This window comes from Globicephala melas, chromosome 17 (assembly GCF_963455315.2).
Source record: "Globicephala melas chromosome 17, mGloMel1.2, whole genome shotgun sequence".
Taxonomy (NCBI): Eukaryota; Metazoa; Chordata; class Mammalia; order Artiodactyla; family Delphinidae; genus Globicephala; species Globicephala melas.
This window is the reverse complement of record NC_083330.1, coordinates 57,452,206-57,469,197: the sequence shown is the minus strand read 5'-3', so window position 1 is coordinate 57,469,197 and position 16,992 is coordinate 57,452,206. Positions and strand designations below refer to the sequence as shown.

Below are 16,992 nucleotides of genomic sequence, written 5' to 3'. Positions count from 1 at the left end.
ACTCCTTCAAAGAGTTGTTTTGACAGTAAAGGACTTAACGCAGTGCCTGACACAGAGTAAATGTTCTATAATAATAATTATTATCATTATCATTATTATTATTATTACGGTTGCTTATTTTAAAGTTGTTGCATTTAAGAGGGAACAGTCAGATGAAAGAGTCTTTAAAGAACATTTCGGGTCTAACATTTTATGATTGTATTTGGACTAGAGTAAGATTATGTTGCATCTTGCCTCACACCACAGTTTTATTTTTTGTAAACAATATATCATGGGTAAATTGGAAAATATACATTAGAAGGTCAGAATAATTCCAATATTTTACTTGTTTAACGGATCTTTTAGATTTGGCATAATATCCAGAGTCTAGGTATCTTGTGCTTTTAGTGTTTCATATATTGTCACAGAATAACCATGTTTTAATATGTGCTGTGTTTATAGGTAAACATAAAATAGATACCATCAGAGCCACATTGCGTAGAGTTCAGTAAGTAATAATGAAATACAATGTAAGGGGTGGGTATTTAATCCCTATTAAAAATGATAACAGAAAGATCATTTGAGTTTGTCTCCCTAGATATCTTTAGGACAATAAACTTCTTTTAGAGCTGAAAGCTTATAGACGTAATATATGTAATCATCATTCACACACCAAGGCTAACACTAAATGTAAACCTCTTGCACTGAACGGATTTTTTTTCTTTTCCATTATAGTTTATTACAATTTATTGAATATAGTTCCCTGTGCTATACAGTAGGACCTTGTTGATCTATTTTATATATAGTAGCTGGTATCTGCTAATCCCAAACTCATAATTTGTCCCTCCCCCTGCCCTTTCCCCTTTGACAACCATAATTTTGTTTCCTATGCACCAGATTTTAACCTTGTCCCTCATCATTCTGTGGCCACCAGTGACTTTCTATGAAATCTCCACTTCCGTATGTGGATTTGAATTCCTTGGTCATCTTCTTATGGATGCTTTCAAATATCGAAGGATTATCAACATGTTATGATAAACATTTTGCCTAGTTAGTCTCTTACTTCCTTCAGCATATTTTGAAGGGTATTGTACAAAAAACAGTCTTCTATTAATTCAATAATAGTAATTTGTGAAGTCAAGGACACATGTAATTTAAGATTATTAAATACAACTGCTGATTTAAACAAACATATCTCAAAGCTTGAGAGAGCACAGGGTATCTCAAACATTCTGCTGTTGTTCACAGAAGTTATTGGAATTTGTTTTTGGAGATATCTACTGCATTTCCAAATCGTTTCTAACATCTTCATGTCTTTGCCATTCGAGGGTGAGGGTGGATTTTATGTTGAATACTGTCAAAAATTACACAGAGCCAAGTCTGGCAAGAAAAATGCCTTATCGATCTGTGCGATACAATTTTAGGTAAAACATGAAAAGTTATTTGTTTAACTCTCTTATAATTGGCTAGAAATGCAATTATAATGGATCTTCCCGGACCGGGGCACGAACCCGTGTCCCCTGCATTGGCAGGCGGACTCTCAACCACTGTGCCACCAGGGAAGCCCCAATTGTAATTTTTTAAGTTCCATAGTAGAACGGTTCTGTGATACTAATTCACATTGGTTTAAGCCATAAGTAAAAGGGAGAACTAAAGGGTTAAGGCTGACTCGGGGTGCAGTGTAATTCAGGGATCCCAGCGATGTTGCAGAACCCAAATCTGTCTCTCTGTGTCTAAAGTCTGTTTTCTCTGCATTCACTCAAACCTTCTGTGGTGACAAAGCTGCAAGAGCTCCACCCTCGCATCTTTGCAGGACCAAGTTGGAATGAAAGATCCAGATTTTCTCTCCAATTGTCCCCCAGGTGTCCGTGGCTCTGACTCTGTCAGGTTCCTGAATGTGAAGCTCTGATAAGCAAGGCCAGAGTCGGATGCTTGGTTTCTTGCAGTGAATCATCATTATGGATTGGAAACGGGGGCTTCTCTTTCTTCAGAGGGAAACTAGTGGACCTTGCTAGGGAAGAGAGAAAGGTTGTTGGTAGCTGAAAAATAGCAAATGCTCACCACAAGTGGAGACACACACACACACACACACACACACACACACACGCGCGCGCACACACACACACACACACACACACACACACTTCGTATTTGCAAGGTTAAGTGTCAAGTCAAAAATCATAGGTTTTAATTTGTTTCCCAGCTCGGCCACCAGAATTAAAATATAGTATAGTGGGGCATTAGACCCTTGACCCAGCTAGTTCTACACCTGACTACATGTGACTTTGGCTATGTCATTGCATATGCCTCAGTTTCCTTATCTATAAAATGGAAACAATGGGAAAACACTCGACCGCTTAGAGTGTTTATTCAGACTAAATGAATTAATAGATGTGAAATACTTAGAGCCTGGCACATAACAAGCCCTGCACAAGTGTTAGCCATTATTATCACTTAAACGTGTCCTTGAACATTGCAGTCATTCACTGCCTAGGCCTCTGTTTCCTTATTTGTAAAATTAGAGGGAGGATCTACACTGTAATGGAAAGTCAGTGCTCCATAACTGTGCTTTCAGAAGCACACCCTCTAAATAGCCTTTCCTAAGGAAACCTTGAAGCAGGAGGCCTAGAGCCCAGCACAAAGGGGCTAAATTTTACCATGACCTCAGTAGAAATGACATAACTTTCCTCTAATTATATTCAGAACGAGAAACGAAACCCACTGTCAAAAATATGGCTAAGGAATATGTATCTGTTAGAATAGCTTGTATGTAGTTGAGTCATAAAATATCTTCATAAAGCAAAACGATCCTCAGAGCTTCACTCTGCTCTATCAATAGAGTATCATACTGGACACATGACAAAACACGGAGCAAGATTTTAAGTTTGACTAATGACGTTAAAAATCACAGTATAGGGCTTCCCTGGTGGCGCAGTGGTTGAGATGCAGGGGACACGGGTTCGTGCCCCGGTCCGGGAAGATCCCACATGCCGCGGAGCGGCTGGGCCCGTGAGCCATGGCCGCTAAGCCTGCGTGTCCGGAGCCTGTGCTCCGCAACGGGAGAGGCCACAACAGTGAGAGGCCCGCGTACCGCAAAAAAAAAAAAAAAAAAAATCACAGTATAGTATTCTGAGCAGTGCATGCAGTGTAGTAGCGCAGAGTATAGAGTTAACAACTCTAGCCAGTACTTGAACCATCTTTAGCACATATTCCGTATATTAATCTATACACATTGTTCAGATGTACCTCACAGAAGGGGTTGTTTCTAGATGGTTACTTTACATTCATTTTTACTTTTGTGGTCTAAAGATAGAATTGCCTTTACTCACCTAACATGAGGTCAAGATATGAAGTAACATGTCTCTTTAAGTAAAATAAGATTTGGTTTGCAGTACCTCAAATTTGCACTGGACTCTTAACTTATACAGCAATTAGAAACTCATAGCATAATTGATGTAGTAGTTGAATTCTTCATACGTCTTGATGTTTGAGAGACAGAATAGGAGATATGTTTGATGACGTTTCCTTGTTTAAAGGGCCTCAATATACACGTGAATATATGTATATGAACATATATGTATTGTGCTATGATATTCTGCGTGACTGGTTAAATAGTTTGACATGAGTAGTTCAAGGAGCTTGCCCAGGACTGCTTTTAAAATAGAAGTTAAAGAAGGTTGAGAACATATTAGGTAGTCCTGTCTAAAACCTTAGTTTAAGAATAATAGGAAAACAAGATAATTAATATCATTTAATAAAAAGCTACTCACATTGATCATGTAGCTGTCATCTGTAGTCATTGGCATGCCCCTTATCTAAAGATCTCAGCTATTTTTGCAAGAGGTGAATAATATAGTTAGAAGTGAATAATATAGTTAGAAGTTTCAAATATTACCAGTGTTCTCAACCTCTAAGTCGTGAATATCTCGGGGCTTAAGGAATTCCCCTTATTCCCAGGAGTCTTACCTTGTTTATCTTACTGACTTAATTAGCTTTGAACTATGAGTGTCTGTGCTTCTCTTTCCAGACAGAGCTAGCTCCAGAGTCTAGACTGGAGCAAACTGCACCAATTGTGCAGAGCTCTGCTCTGCTGGGGAAACCCAGCAGCTGGGGCTGCTGCCGCAGATTTGTGGATGCTGGCTGTGGAAGAAGGAGGAGGGCATGGGAATTAAAACAGTAGAGCACAACGATCAAAGACAATTATCACAGTTTGTAAAGCATTGTCTACCCCTGACTTTTGACCACCCCATGATAATGCAGTAGCCCCAGTGCCTAAGCACTGCAAATAAGTGACCTTGCCCCCCATATCTGAACTACCTTATTCCCAAAAGTTCATGCCTTCATGCATTCACCCAGCTAACCTTTATCAAGGTCTTTCTTTGTATCTTCACAGTTGTAATGACTTATTTAATATATGTCATAGTCAAAGGATCACTCTCTCATTCTTTAGTGAAGACAGAAATCACATGGTGTCCTTATTCTAAATGCATTCTCAGGCCCCACCTCCATTCAATAGGTGAGGCCCATACATTTGTACTTTTTTTAAAAAAGCACCAGCTAGTTTAAGAAGTACTTAATTAGACCATAAAATCCATAAGATGGGGGGGCATGTCAGCTCACTTACCTCTGGGGCACCCAACACCTAACACAGTGTCTGGCACACGATATACTCAACATATATGTGTTTCACTTTATTGAACTATATTTTATTGAATTATAAGGGCTCTGTTAGACCCTAGGGTACAAAGATGATTTTATTAATCAGAGTCCAGGAAGATAAAACGAGGCACACTCAAAGAAAAATTTGAAAAGTGTTTCATTAAGGATCATTTACAAAGTAACGGCAGACTTTAGGGACACAAAAAGAGGTGGAGAAACACCCAGGGCCTAAAAACCACCAGAAGCAGCTGCTCCTGGGCCTAAAATCACAAGGGGTCAGGGTGGGAGGGCTTATTACTGAAGCCCTATGAGAGTGTATCCATGGCAGATGGGCTGCTGGACAGGAAAAAGTCAACGGAATAAGTACCCTGACTGTCTCTCCTCCCATTCTTTGAGCTCATGATGTCATTGGTCAAATCCCTCCAGAATCCAGATCGCAAGGGAGCCCAGGTGATGAAGTGCTTCTTCTCTCATGGCGCAGAGCAGCGAACATGTGGAGTGTTGCTTCCTTCCAGAAGCTGATAGTTTATTGTCCTCTGAGCAGTGTACAAGTTCTGATGAACAAAGTTTGGAGTCAAAGTAATAACTAATACTTCTCATTTGATCATTTGTCCATGTCTCCGTGGATGTCTGTACACCAGACCATTCAAATTGTCTAGATACACCAAGGATGAATCAATTGTGTGCACACCAAGATGGAGTGTTAACTAAATGGAAGTTTTCATTTACCAGGTGGTCACACACTCATAGACACATGCACATGTACACACACACACACTTCCACGGGATTCATGTGACCCTGTGAAACGTGATCCCTGTGAGAACCTGGAGGTTTGGATCTATACCCTCAATTAAGTGTCACATGTGTTTGATAATTTAGTATATGGAAAAATGAATAGCTATCAGTAGATTGACATATGCTAAAATGATTCAATATTTTTATGTTAAACAAGAAAGAGAAAAAACACTGTGAATGTTTAAAGAGATTGTTTATCTCTACCTCACTTCTATAACTTTCCTAATGTATACTTCTGGCTCCTAAAACTACAAATAATCCCTTCCCATCTAAGAATTCTCAGCTTTCAGCCTCATTTTCTATACGCTCACATTTTAATGCCTAGGATTTAGTTAAAGATAATTTAATTCACTATTTTTAGAGCAACGTGGAATTATGAACCCAAACTTAACGATAATGAGGACAATATTTCAGAGCAGGACAAACATCTTCTCTGATACAGTGCCAAAAATATGCTGCTGAGATGAAGCCCACCCTGAAGCTTCAATTGGCACATCACGCATCAGCCCATATGTATTAAGGAAAGAAAGAACAGAAAGAAAGGAAGAAAAGGCCACATGGAGCATTTGAAACTTGCACTCCATAGTGTGTTTCTAAGTAAAATGTAAAGAGCTTGTTCCAACCTCCAAATTCAATTTAACAGATGTTACTCAGTACCTATGACTCAATGGTCTTCTGCCCTCAAGGATCTTACAGTTTAGCAGAGGAGGTGGTTAGGTCAACAAACACCATTATATAAGTCACTGGGTTGAATCCCCACCTAGAGAGAGAAGCGATCCTATGGAAGCTTACTTCCTGCATTGCTGATTCTGATTTGGAATTTGGGAAGACTTCATGCAAAAGGCAGAATCTGAGTTCGATCTTAGAAGAAGACAGGGTATTCAGCATGGAGAGCTGGCATGAAAGGGCTCTTCAAAGCCTTCTAAGTAGAAGGTGGTGGTAAGGATAAAACAAGACATTTGAAATGTCAGGTGGATCTGGGGAAGGGCGCAATCAGTGGGTTAGGACCGTGTGGAAGAACGGAGTGAAGGATGAGGCCAGAAGGTGTTGGGGACTAGGTTATGGGAGCCCTTGAATGCCCTCCGCCCTTTTTGGTGTAATTCTTTTGGCAGTTGGGAGTCGCGGGAATTTTGTCATGAGGAATAAAAAGTGCAGAAGGGCGATGACCTGATCTGGTAGCTCTGTATGATAATGAACAGAGGGCGAGAAAGGGAGGAGGAAAAGCTCCATGGGATGTCTTGGGGGAGATGATGACTTTTTAATCTAGGAAGGGTCCACGAGGATGGAAAGATAGGGAGGTACAAAAGTCTTTAGAAAGGGAACAATGGGAAGACTGGGCAACTGAGTGGACATGGGCCCTGTGGGGAGGGTATTGCTAAAGATGTCAAGTGTCTAAGGTTTCTGGTCTGGATGACTCATGCCTTTACAGGAGATAGGGTTTGTCTCTTTCCTTCCTCCTTCCATGTTGTCTGTCTTTACAGGCTCCTCTTCCTAAGTTATGATATTCAATATGTATCACCCCATTCAAATTCACAAGTTTCAATTTCCAGTAGAATATTTCAGTCTGAAATTTAGGCAGAATTGGGTGTTGGGCTTGTTTATATACAACTGAGGGTTCATTGCACAAAATTGGAAGAGTGGATGGGATGAGAAAGTATCATGGCAGAAGATCCCAGAGCAGAAGTTAGAAATATGGAGAAAATTGGAAAACACCTACTTTTCAGGGTCAGATGGTGCATCTGGGTTAAGTCAGATGTAAATGCTGTCTCTGGTGTGAGATAAGGGAAGTGAGTCCAGCTATCTCTCGCAATGGCTTGGATACACAGTGCTGAGCTAGCCTATATAAATCTACTTTCACTCCAATGGATAGTATATAGTTGGACATTCATAAAACCTAATGAAAAATCAAGAATTGTTATTATTATTCTCAGGCACCCAGGCAGGGATTCTGTGTGTATGTTCATGTGTATGCATGCATTCTGTGTGTGTGTGTGTGTGTGTGTGTGTGTGTGTGTGTGTGTCTACACCTCAGAAGTTTGTTTCCTCTTTTAATTAAATAAAGCCCATGTTTGTTGGCTTTTAGGGTGGGCTGCAAGGCCCATCTGTTTAACTAAGCAGTTAGTTGCCTGTTATTGCAGGGGGAGGATTGGCAAGTGTTAAGTGTGAATTTGAAAACAAGATACAGGCTATTTAAAGCTGAATTTATCTTTAATAAATTCACCCAGAGATGTTCAGGAATAGGTAGTTTGCAAAATGATCATAATTTTGCAGAAGAGTGTTTTTTCTGAAAGGTTGAATGGTGTGTGATTGCAAGAAGAAAGGGACTCAGGGAAGTTCATCTTTGATACACACTCTGTTGCTTGTCTGACTCTGAAGTAGGGCAGCCTGCTTCAATAATTTCTTTTGATATGCTGGAAGGCCAAATGGTCTTCCATTTCCTATGATATAGTACGGTCTTGAGAGCAGATAATACATAAATATTTTCTCGTTAGTATGTGTTGAAGCAGTTGGCATTTAGGACAGGGGCTGTCAATCTTTGAGGTTTCTGAAAGGAATTGCAATTTATGATGCGTTAGAGTAAACAGTTGGATTACATTTCTGAAACACGTGTTCCATCAGGTAAAATCATTGTGATTACAGGCACTGGAGCTGTAAGTAAGTTATGTGCTAAAAGGTTGAAATGTAAAACACGTATGCTTGTGCTTAACTACTAATCCGTCTTTGTATCTCTGCTGAATAAACTACAAGAAAAGGGGGGGAAAAGAAGTTTACAATAATAAAACAGAAAAAAGTATATTACATAATTTTGAGAAATAAATAAGCATTAATACAGCGCAAGGAATTGTTTCATCAGTGGTCCAGCCATCAGAGAAAATTCCAGAATTCAGAGAATTAAGGAAGATTATAAATAAGTTATTTCAGTTGGAAGTTATTCCTTTTATTTGCTTTTTAAAATTTCTCTTCATTTTTTCTTTATTTTCTGATGTATCCTACAAAAAGGCAGGTTGTCATTTTAACATCCAGGCTCCATTGTTCAGAAATGCATTGCAAATAAAAGTGAAAGAATAGAATGGTTTTAAGAGCTTTGCATATGTTTGACAGCAGAAGATAATAAATGTAAATAAATCTTTAATATTTCCCCTTATTCAGTTTGTGCCATGCAAATGTCAGGACTATAAAAACAAATCAACAAACATTTGAAGGAAAACAATATACATAGCTTATTTTATATATTAAAAACAACTGTCAAACAATTATGACCTCATGTATTAGCTGGTTGTTTTGAAATATTCCTACTAGAATTAAAAAATGCTAATGCCACGAGGGTCTTTGAGCTTAAACATATTGTGTCAATCAAGAGCATATGTAATATATCTAAACCATGAGGTAAAATTTTTCTTCATAAATTATTTCATAAATAAATACATAATTTGCTTGAAAAAGTTTACAAAAAATATCTGTGCTTCTATTAAGTTCTCCACAGATTTTTTGTGGTTAATGTAAATGGATTGATACAGACAGCATTTTGATCTGCTGTATATTCCAACTCAAAATACTAAAAGGAACATGAAGAGATTCTTCATTTCTCAGGCAAACTTCAGCAAAATTGAGTCCGTGAAACTTCATTCATTACATTTTTAACTGACCATGAATTTGTTGGCTTAGTATCTGAAGTGTAACCTTATCTTTTCAATTAAAGGACATAATTCACCCTCAGACCTTTGGCTTTAATTTTTTTTATACAATATATAATTTGGTGTACACTTAATGGTGAAATTTTTTTATTATTACAGGTGGAAAGACACCAGCCATCTCAAGGGTTTTGTGCTCGCAAAAGCGTGTAATTTTGTTTTTTTGAACCAAGTTAATCAGTGATTGTTTCATGTGAGTAAATTTACACTCTTGACGATTGCCATAGACTTGAGGGTGACAGAGAGGAAAAGATCACTTCCCTTTTTAAAATATCATTTAAATCTTGGCGAGCAGATGGAGATTAGGGGACGAATCCTTGTGATAGATTGTACTATTTAACTTTGCTGCTAAGATGCTATAGCCTCAGTTTTTATCAGTTACATACCAGCTTCAGCAGTTTTAGGTGGTATTAACCCTTTAAATACACAAATGGTTTTACTATTCAGATACAGATTTCAAACTTTATTTGATCTAGTATTTTTAGTTAGTCATGGCTAAAGAATGTTTCACTCAGATCCTTTTTTTTTTCCTGAATAAAAATGCTTCTCACTGTGCCGTGCATATTTCCATAAAAGTTGGTAAGCTAATTTATGGCTTAAAAAAGAAAATAAAGTTCTATATTTAATATATGAGTACTTTTTACAGTGGAAATTGGTGGTGGACAGTATTAAATGACTCTGGTGTGGAAATACGCAGGTGGTCATTAGTGGCTGACCATGAGTTTACTGAAGATTTTGATATTAATTTTCTCTGCAAGCAGGACTATATGTAAATCTAACTCTCTTCCCAAATCCACTTAAATTGATGATAACATATGAACAACTGCATGCATATGAGGTTCACTGTCTTCTCACTCCTCTAGGGAATATATTGTTTGCCTCATTGTAAAACTGTATTTTGACTACTCTTTTACCTAATTTCTCTACTGCAAAAGTACTATTGTCTTTCTACTACTCCTAAAGAGTGTATGGGACAGGATACTAAAATTCTGGAACAAAAGTGGTACAAAAGGAATCACATGTCTGCCTGACTATGTGTATTAAGCAGAAATGAAGACCTTACAGCAAAAGCAGTAAAGTTCTAAAGAGCATATACTTTTTTTTTTTAATGATTGGCTTTTTCACTTCTGATAATAGTATGTTTCAAAAATATACTCATCTTTCCTCTGAAAAGATGCAAGAATCATTTAGTGAAAATATTTTAGAGGAAATTACTTCATCTTCAATTCACAGATTCATGATTCGTACCTCTCTAAAACTCTAATTTTAATCATTTTATAGTTTGGAGAAGGATGTTTCTCCTTTTAGCACAAAATGAGTTTAAACTGACTTTCACTAGAGAAAAAACATGCCACTTAAAGTCACCCACTGAAGAAAATGAAGTCCAAACGCCCAAGAAATGTTTACTTAGTTTTTAACACCTACCATACTTCAAATACTGTCTTGGTCCTCTTTTATGTATTGTTGATCTTCAGAAGTTAAAGAAAAAAAAAAAACTCTCAATTCAGTAACTTCATGTTGAGAGAATTTTATTTAACAATGAGAGTATCTGAAGATGTGAATTGGTAAAAAGAATGTCATGCTTAAGTCAGAATTCCTTATCTGCTACTAAAACCCCAGAGAGCAGCAGGTATTAATCTTGCCGCATTTGAATAATGTTCCCATTTTATCTATTTTGTAGTACCCCCTTTAAGCACCCATTGAGCTTGCTAGCTTCTCTCCAGCTCAGAAAACCATAGCAACCTCAGTCCTCACTTCTCCAACTCAGGATAGAGTTCAAGTTGTTCCCCTCCAGCCCTCTTGCCATCAAACGCAAGGGAAACCCTGACCACCGACTAGGTGTCCAAAGACTTTCACGTCCTAGAAGAAGGGGGAAGGGACACACACACACACACACACACTCTCTCTCTCTCTCTCTCTCTCTCTCTCTCCTGCGTCGTTTAATTGGGAGCGAGAAGAGAAAGTAGCAACTGAAAAGGTAAACACTTTTAGAGTTCTTTTGATTGTTCAGGAGAGCATCTCCGAGTGTTTGGGGACCGTCGGTTGGGCCGCCGCGCACTGGCCCCCACCTCCCCCCCCCAACCCCGCGCCACTCCCCAAGGTAGGTCCCTGTCTTTATCACATTATTCCTAAAGCTTGCGGATTTTTCCTCCTTGTCCAGCTCGCGCGTTCCCACATGGGGGGTGGGGGAGGAGGAGGGGGGAGAGGCGGGGCGGGAAGGTAGCCTGGTCCCTGCACCTCGCAGCTCTCATTCGCCTCGCTCCGACTCGGGCGAAGTTCTCGCGCAGCCGGCTGGCCGCGGCCGTGGCCGGTCCGGGCGGGCGGCGGCGGCGGGTGCTCGGAGCCGGGCGGGGCGGCGGCGTCGGCGGCGGCGGCGGCGGCGCGGGGACGCGCGCTGTCTCTTTAAGGGAGCTCGGTCTGGGGTGGCGCTTTCCTCCGCGAAGGCTCCTTTGATATTAATAGTGTTGGTGTCTTGAAACTGACGTAATGCGCGGAGACTGAGGTCCTGACAAGCGATAACATTTCTGATAAAGACCCGATCTCACTGCAATCTTAAGCGTCCTCTTTTTTGGTGCTGCTCCTTTCTCCAGACCCCGCGTCCTCTCGATCGCTCTCTCGCCTTCCTAATTTTTTTTTTTTAAACAAAAAACAACACCCCCCCTCCCCTCTCCCACCCGGCACCCGGCACATCCTTGCTCTATTTCCTTTCTCTTTCTCTCGCTCTTTCTCTCTTTTTTTATAAGGGGGGGGAGGGAAGGGAAAGGGGGGGAGGCAGGAAAGACCTTTTTCTCCCCCCCCCCAATAATCCAAGATCAACTCTGCAAACAACAGAAGACGGTTCATGGCTCTGGCCGCCGCGCCACCATCTTTCGGGCTGCCGAGGGTGTTCTTGACGATTAATCAACAGGTAAGGAGGGGAGGCCCGGGCGGGCCGCGGGGCCGGGGGCCGCGGGGGGTTCGGGGGGCGCGGGAGCCCCTCTGCCAGGCCCGGAGAGCCGCGACGCGAGTGCTGCGCCCGCTCGTGTGTGCGCAAAATGTGGGCGATCGCAAGCGGGGAGCCCTGGGAATTAAAAGTGACTTTCTTTGGGAAAAAAAAAAAAAAAAAGCAGAGGGAGAGTGTGCAGAAAGCCAAGCGCAGGCTTCTCGGGTTTCACATGCATTTTCTTTCTTCCTTTTTTGCGCGTGTGATTTCTTTCTTTCTTTCTTCCTTTCTGCTCTCTTTTGCCCCCTTCCTCCCTTACTTTTGGTGGGTCGAAGGCATCTGAGTCTTAGAAACGAACGACTTCAAACTGCAGTAGCCCTTGGAGTCAGGAGGGTCAAGTTCAGCCGCCGGGGAGGAGGAAAAACAAATCCCCATTTGCCAAAAAAAGAAGTTTCAGTCCGGTGCCCCCTCCCCCTCGCAGCCCCACTCCCCCTCGCTGTCTCTTTCTGGCTGATTTTAATTCTCTCCTACCGGGCGCAGCGGAGGAGCTGGGGGTGGTAGGACCCGAGGGGCCGCCGCCGCCGCCGCCAGTTTTCTGGGGCTCCTGACAAGCGGGGAGCAGACTAGGCACCAGCATGCAGAGTAGTAAGTTGGGCGAACTCGGGAAGGTTGGGAGGGTCACAGAGAGGGGCCTTCGTGTGGTCCCCAAAGTGGGAAAACAGTACAGGACTGGCGTTGGCTTTGAAGAGTTTGTAAAGCCAGGCTTCAAACTTTTTTCCCTTAAAGGCCCAGCTGGGCTGTAGATGGAGGGTGTCGCATCCCCCCCATGCACCCGCCTCTGCGCGGCTCAGGGCAGCTTGACCGAGGGGTCTGTGCCCTGCCCGTGCCATGTGGCAGGCCTTGCAGCCAGGGCGCTTCCGTAGGGGCTGAGGAAGGGGCAGACTTCCTCTGTGGTGAGGATGATGCGCCCTGTGTCGCGGGTCAGCGGACACTGGCCGGTGATTAAATGCCTGACAGCGGTGGGACATCCAGGCGGACGGGCGCTTCGCCTTCTGTCTAGTTCCTGTTTGGGTTCTAGAGAAACGCATCTTTGAAAGGCCAAGGCAAACACCAATGTCCCTTCAAGTAACTCAAGGATTATAGGACCCCATGAATAATTTGAGGGTGAGGCGAAGGTGGGAGCCCTTTGAAGTGCAAAGCTGTTTTTGTGGCTGGGAAAGCTTTTTTGTTAGTACCTGTGTGAGATGGTGGTGTTTCCCCTTTTCCCCAGGGAAGTCAGTAACTGTTTTATGGCCCTAAGACTCTAAAGCAATTTAAGTTAGCGGGCGAGAGGGACTGGTGGGTTTCTGAGGGAATCTTGGACGTCTTAAATTTTAGGTCTCGCTTTACTTCCTCATATCGTTTTAGGCCTCAGAATTGATACTATGAAAGTGAGTAAGAGCGATGGATCTTAATGATGAATCCAAATTATGGTAGCATATTCATCCTTATCCTATTTTGGAAAATCACAGCTAGAGTTTTAAGTGAGGTAAGTGAAGTGAGAAGCTTAGCGGAGAAGTTAAATCCAGCTAGGCCGATTCATTGAACTTTCATAGATTCATTGAACTTTTGTAAACGCACCAGGTGAACAGGAAAGGGTCTGAGAGCACAGCAAGTACAAAGGGAAAATACAGATAGGGCCTGAGACAAAATTACCAAGAAATGCTTACTCTAGGCCTGGTTGTTGGCTTAAAAATTTGATTGTTCAAAGCAAAAATAAAATAGGAAGCTTCCAGCCACCTCTTTCGAGTTCTCCAGCTCTTAAGTTAAAACCTATGGATCTTGCTGGCATTGTGTTACTTTTCCTGCCGGTTTTAGGAAAAGTTGATCATTTAGAAAAGTCTGCCAGAGTTAAAAATGCAAGGGGCAGCAAAGGAAAGTCATGCGGGCGGCCAGTTCTTGACGTGGACAAAATGAGAATGAAAGTTTCTGAGCTCACTGTTGTAAAGTTTCTTACATGCTACTCATTTGCTTAGGCCACTTTCTCAGATATTCCACCAGTTAATGTGTAAAAGCAGACTAGCTCTAAAACGGTGTGGGCTTTTTCTCTTTCCCCAAGTATGCCAGGGTTGTGAATAAATACAGGGTTTGTATGGGAAGATGAATCGTTTCCTGTAAGTTATGATGCTGACAGGACAGTCTGGAAACGATACCAACATTTTGAGGATTTTTTTTTTTTTTTTACCTTTAAGTGAAAGTTTATTAATGACGTGCTTAATCTTAACAAGTCAAACATATCGTTCTTAGAGCTTCTCTGTCCTCAGATTTCATAACTTCCTTTTTAAGCTATACCCTTGGATGGAAACATCTCTAGATTCAGTTAAATATACAGGGCCACCAACGTGCTAAAGTTTGACAATTATTTCTGGATATTAGTAATGTGAAAATAAAACTCCTAAGAGGGAAACAGAGTTTTAGTGCCAACGTTATGACTTGATTTCTCTAAATGAGAGGCATTCCCTAGCTTCATTAATACTGTTGGCAAAGTATTATTTACAATTGGCGAGTTGACGTTTATGGCTTCCTGATATATCTGTTATATGTTAGGATATGTGTGTGTAGAATACTTTTCCACTCATAGTAACAAAGTCGGACCCTCTCCAAATAAATGGTGGAACACGGCAAGTTCCTCACAAAAAAGTTAGTCACTCTTGAATTTTAGACGCTGCAAGGGTCTTTGCTGCTTTTTAGACTTTGTCCTTTGTCTCTTAAAGGTAACATTAAAAGGAGAAAAATGTCATAAGTAGCTGGGAAGTCTGACTTGGTTTTAGAGCTCAGCATTTTAAAGAGTAGGATTTTACAGGATTTTGTAAAATCTTCTACATACTTGCTTAAAAATAGGTTAGAATCCGTATGTGTGCTAGTCATAAGTGAGTTACACATGGCCCTACCATATTTTCAGTATTATTTTTACTTTTCTTTTAAGTCACATACCACTCCTGAGTTTCCTCTGATTTCCACAGGGTAGGTCTCACTAACACACACAAGGAAATCTTCATTCATAAGGAAAAGCTTCAAAGCAGGGAAATGAATTCATCTGTGGAAAAGCTGCTTTTTAAGATTCTAGTATTTCAGTGATGTTTCTATTATTATTATTGTTATTATTTTTGATGTGTGTGTGTGTGTCTGTGTCTTGTGGGGAGGGAGGGAGAGAGAGAGAGAGCGAGAGAGCGAGCGCGCGAGAGAGAAGAAATACAGACTACGGTTTGCAATTAACGACCTGCACATTTGTACTAAATACACAGGGTGATAAGTTTTAATAAACTCTTGTCTTACCTTCTTTGTTGAAGTAAATAAACATTACTGAAAGTTTTCAAAGGGCTTGCAGCAAATTGTTTTTGAGGTAGAACTTTATTTTGAATTTGAAATGAGCACAGATATTGATAACAGGCCTTTAAATTTTTTTTATAATACATGTATGTAAAAATTTTTTTCCTTCAATACCCCTTTTGATAGCAAACAATAATGTAACAACACTATACTATTGTGTATAAAACAAAACAGACTTTAAGAAAGTTAGGGGCAGGTGTTTATAATTGATTTAAAGGGAAAATTATTATTTTTGTAAAAAGTGATGCACTTAAAATAAAATGACTGGTGCACATTAAAACATATTCTTATTAAGATATTCTGTGGTGTAAAATGCAGCCATTCATTCAACAGGCTGACAACTTTCCACTTGGTATTTGCCTTTGCTTAATTTAGTTTCCGCAGGACAGCTAGTGTGGTAGTCTGCATCTGTTTTTGGCAGGCATAGAAAACTATAAACTCAGACAGTTTTGTCTCAAATACTGCAGCTCACAAGTTACAATCAATTTGATAAAAACAGGCAAGTTTTATGGACTTGCTTTCTGTTGTTCATCCTTGGTCAAGCTTTCAGGTAACAGAGGGTTCTTTCTCTTCCCCTCTTTTGCTGGTTATAAGTACTAATAGCCTTGATAACTAATTCTGAGTCTTGTTTACTCATTTAGCTTCCTTAATTATTGCTGATTGAAATTTGGGGAAATTAATGACAGCATGTCTAGACTTGGTTTTACTTTGATTGTCTATCTATGTGATAACATAGATAGACATATTCTATATTCATCTTTTGATACCACCATACAGAAAGAAGTGAATTCTTTGTTACTATTCTAGTTATGATTTATGGAATTGTAGGGTCCCTCTTAGATAAAATATGAAGCAACTCTTACAGCTTTTGTCAAGTAGAAATTTAGTCTGATTCTCTCAAGGCACTTGTAATCATCATGGATAGAGAATACTAACGCACTTTGCAGTTCTTTATGTTGAAACAATTGAGAACAGTTTTTTATAATTATCAAAATTATTTACCTCCGAAAAGCTTTAACCAGTAGATTAAAGTAAATATGTTAAAATACCAAGTGGTATTTTATACACTGTTCAGTAGCAAACAGTTTTGCGGAGGGAGGGAATAACCACTTTTAAAAATTTATCCTCGGGTGTAAGTGGGTCTTAAGCCGTTTGTTTATTTGTATAGGATATTCTATTAATTATATATGGCCTATCACTCAGTGGTTCTCAGATCCCTGGGAACCAAATTCGTTGGCCTTTGATTTGGTTCTCTGATGGATATAATAACGTAGAACTTGGTTTAGGTTAGAAAGAGAGCTTTGGGTTTACGGAAACCCCTTTGCTGCATTTGCAGAAGGATCTATGGATGAAAATGATCTAAATTGTAAAGAGTGAGTTAGATGAAGAAGCCTGGCTGGTCGCTGCAGCTGTAGTAGCTGTTATGGTAGCAATGTCTACTTTTTGTCGTTAAACTTTTTTCTTTTCCGAAGAGCACAAATCCAGGCAGCAAAATGAAGATGAAATTCTATGTACTTCACATTTGAAGCATCAGTGGAAATCATTTTCTGATTCAAAGTTATGATCGAAATACA

The 16,992-nt window shown here is 40.3% G+C and overlaps 1 protein-coding gene across 2 annotated transcripts in view; it reads left to right on the top strand.

The window, feature by feature from the left end:
• The first annotated feature begins 11,898 nt into the window (after window positions 1-11,898).
• TRPS1 (transcriptional repressor GATA binding 1) overlaps window positions 11,899-16,992 on the top strand; it is a 252,368-nt gene continuing 247,274 nt past the window's right edge. The window contains exon 1 of one of the 2 annotated variants that reach the window (XM_030875644.2): window positions 11,899-12,034. The gene's annotated coding sequence lies outside the window, so the exon portion shown is untranslated. The remainder of the gene's footprint in view (window positions 12,035-16,992) is intronic. The other variant, XM_030875638.2, reaches the window with a different exon arrangement.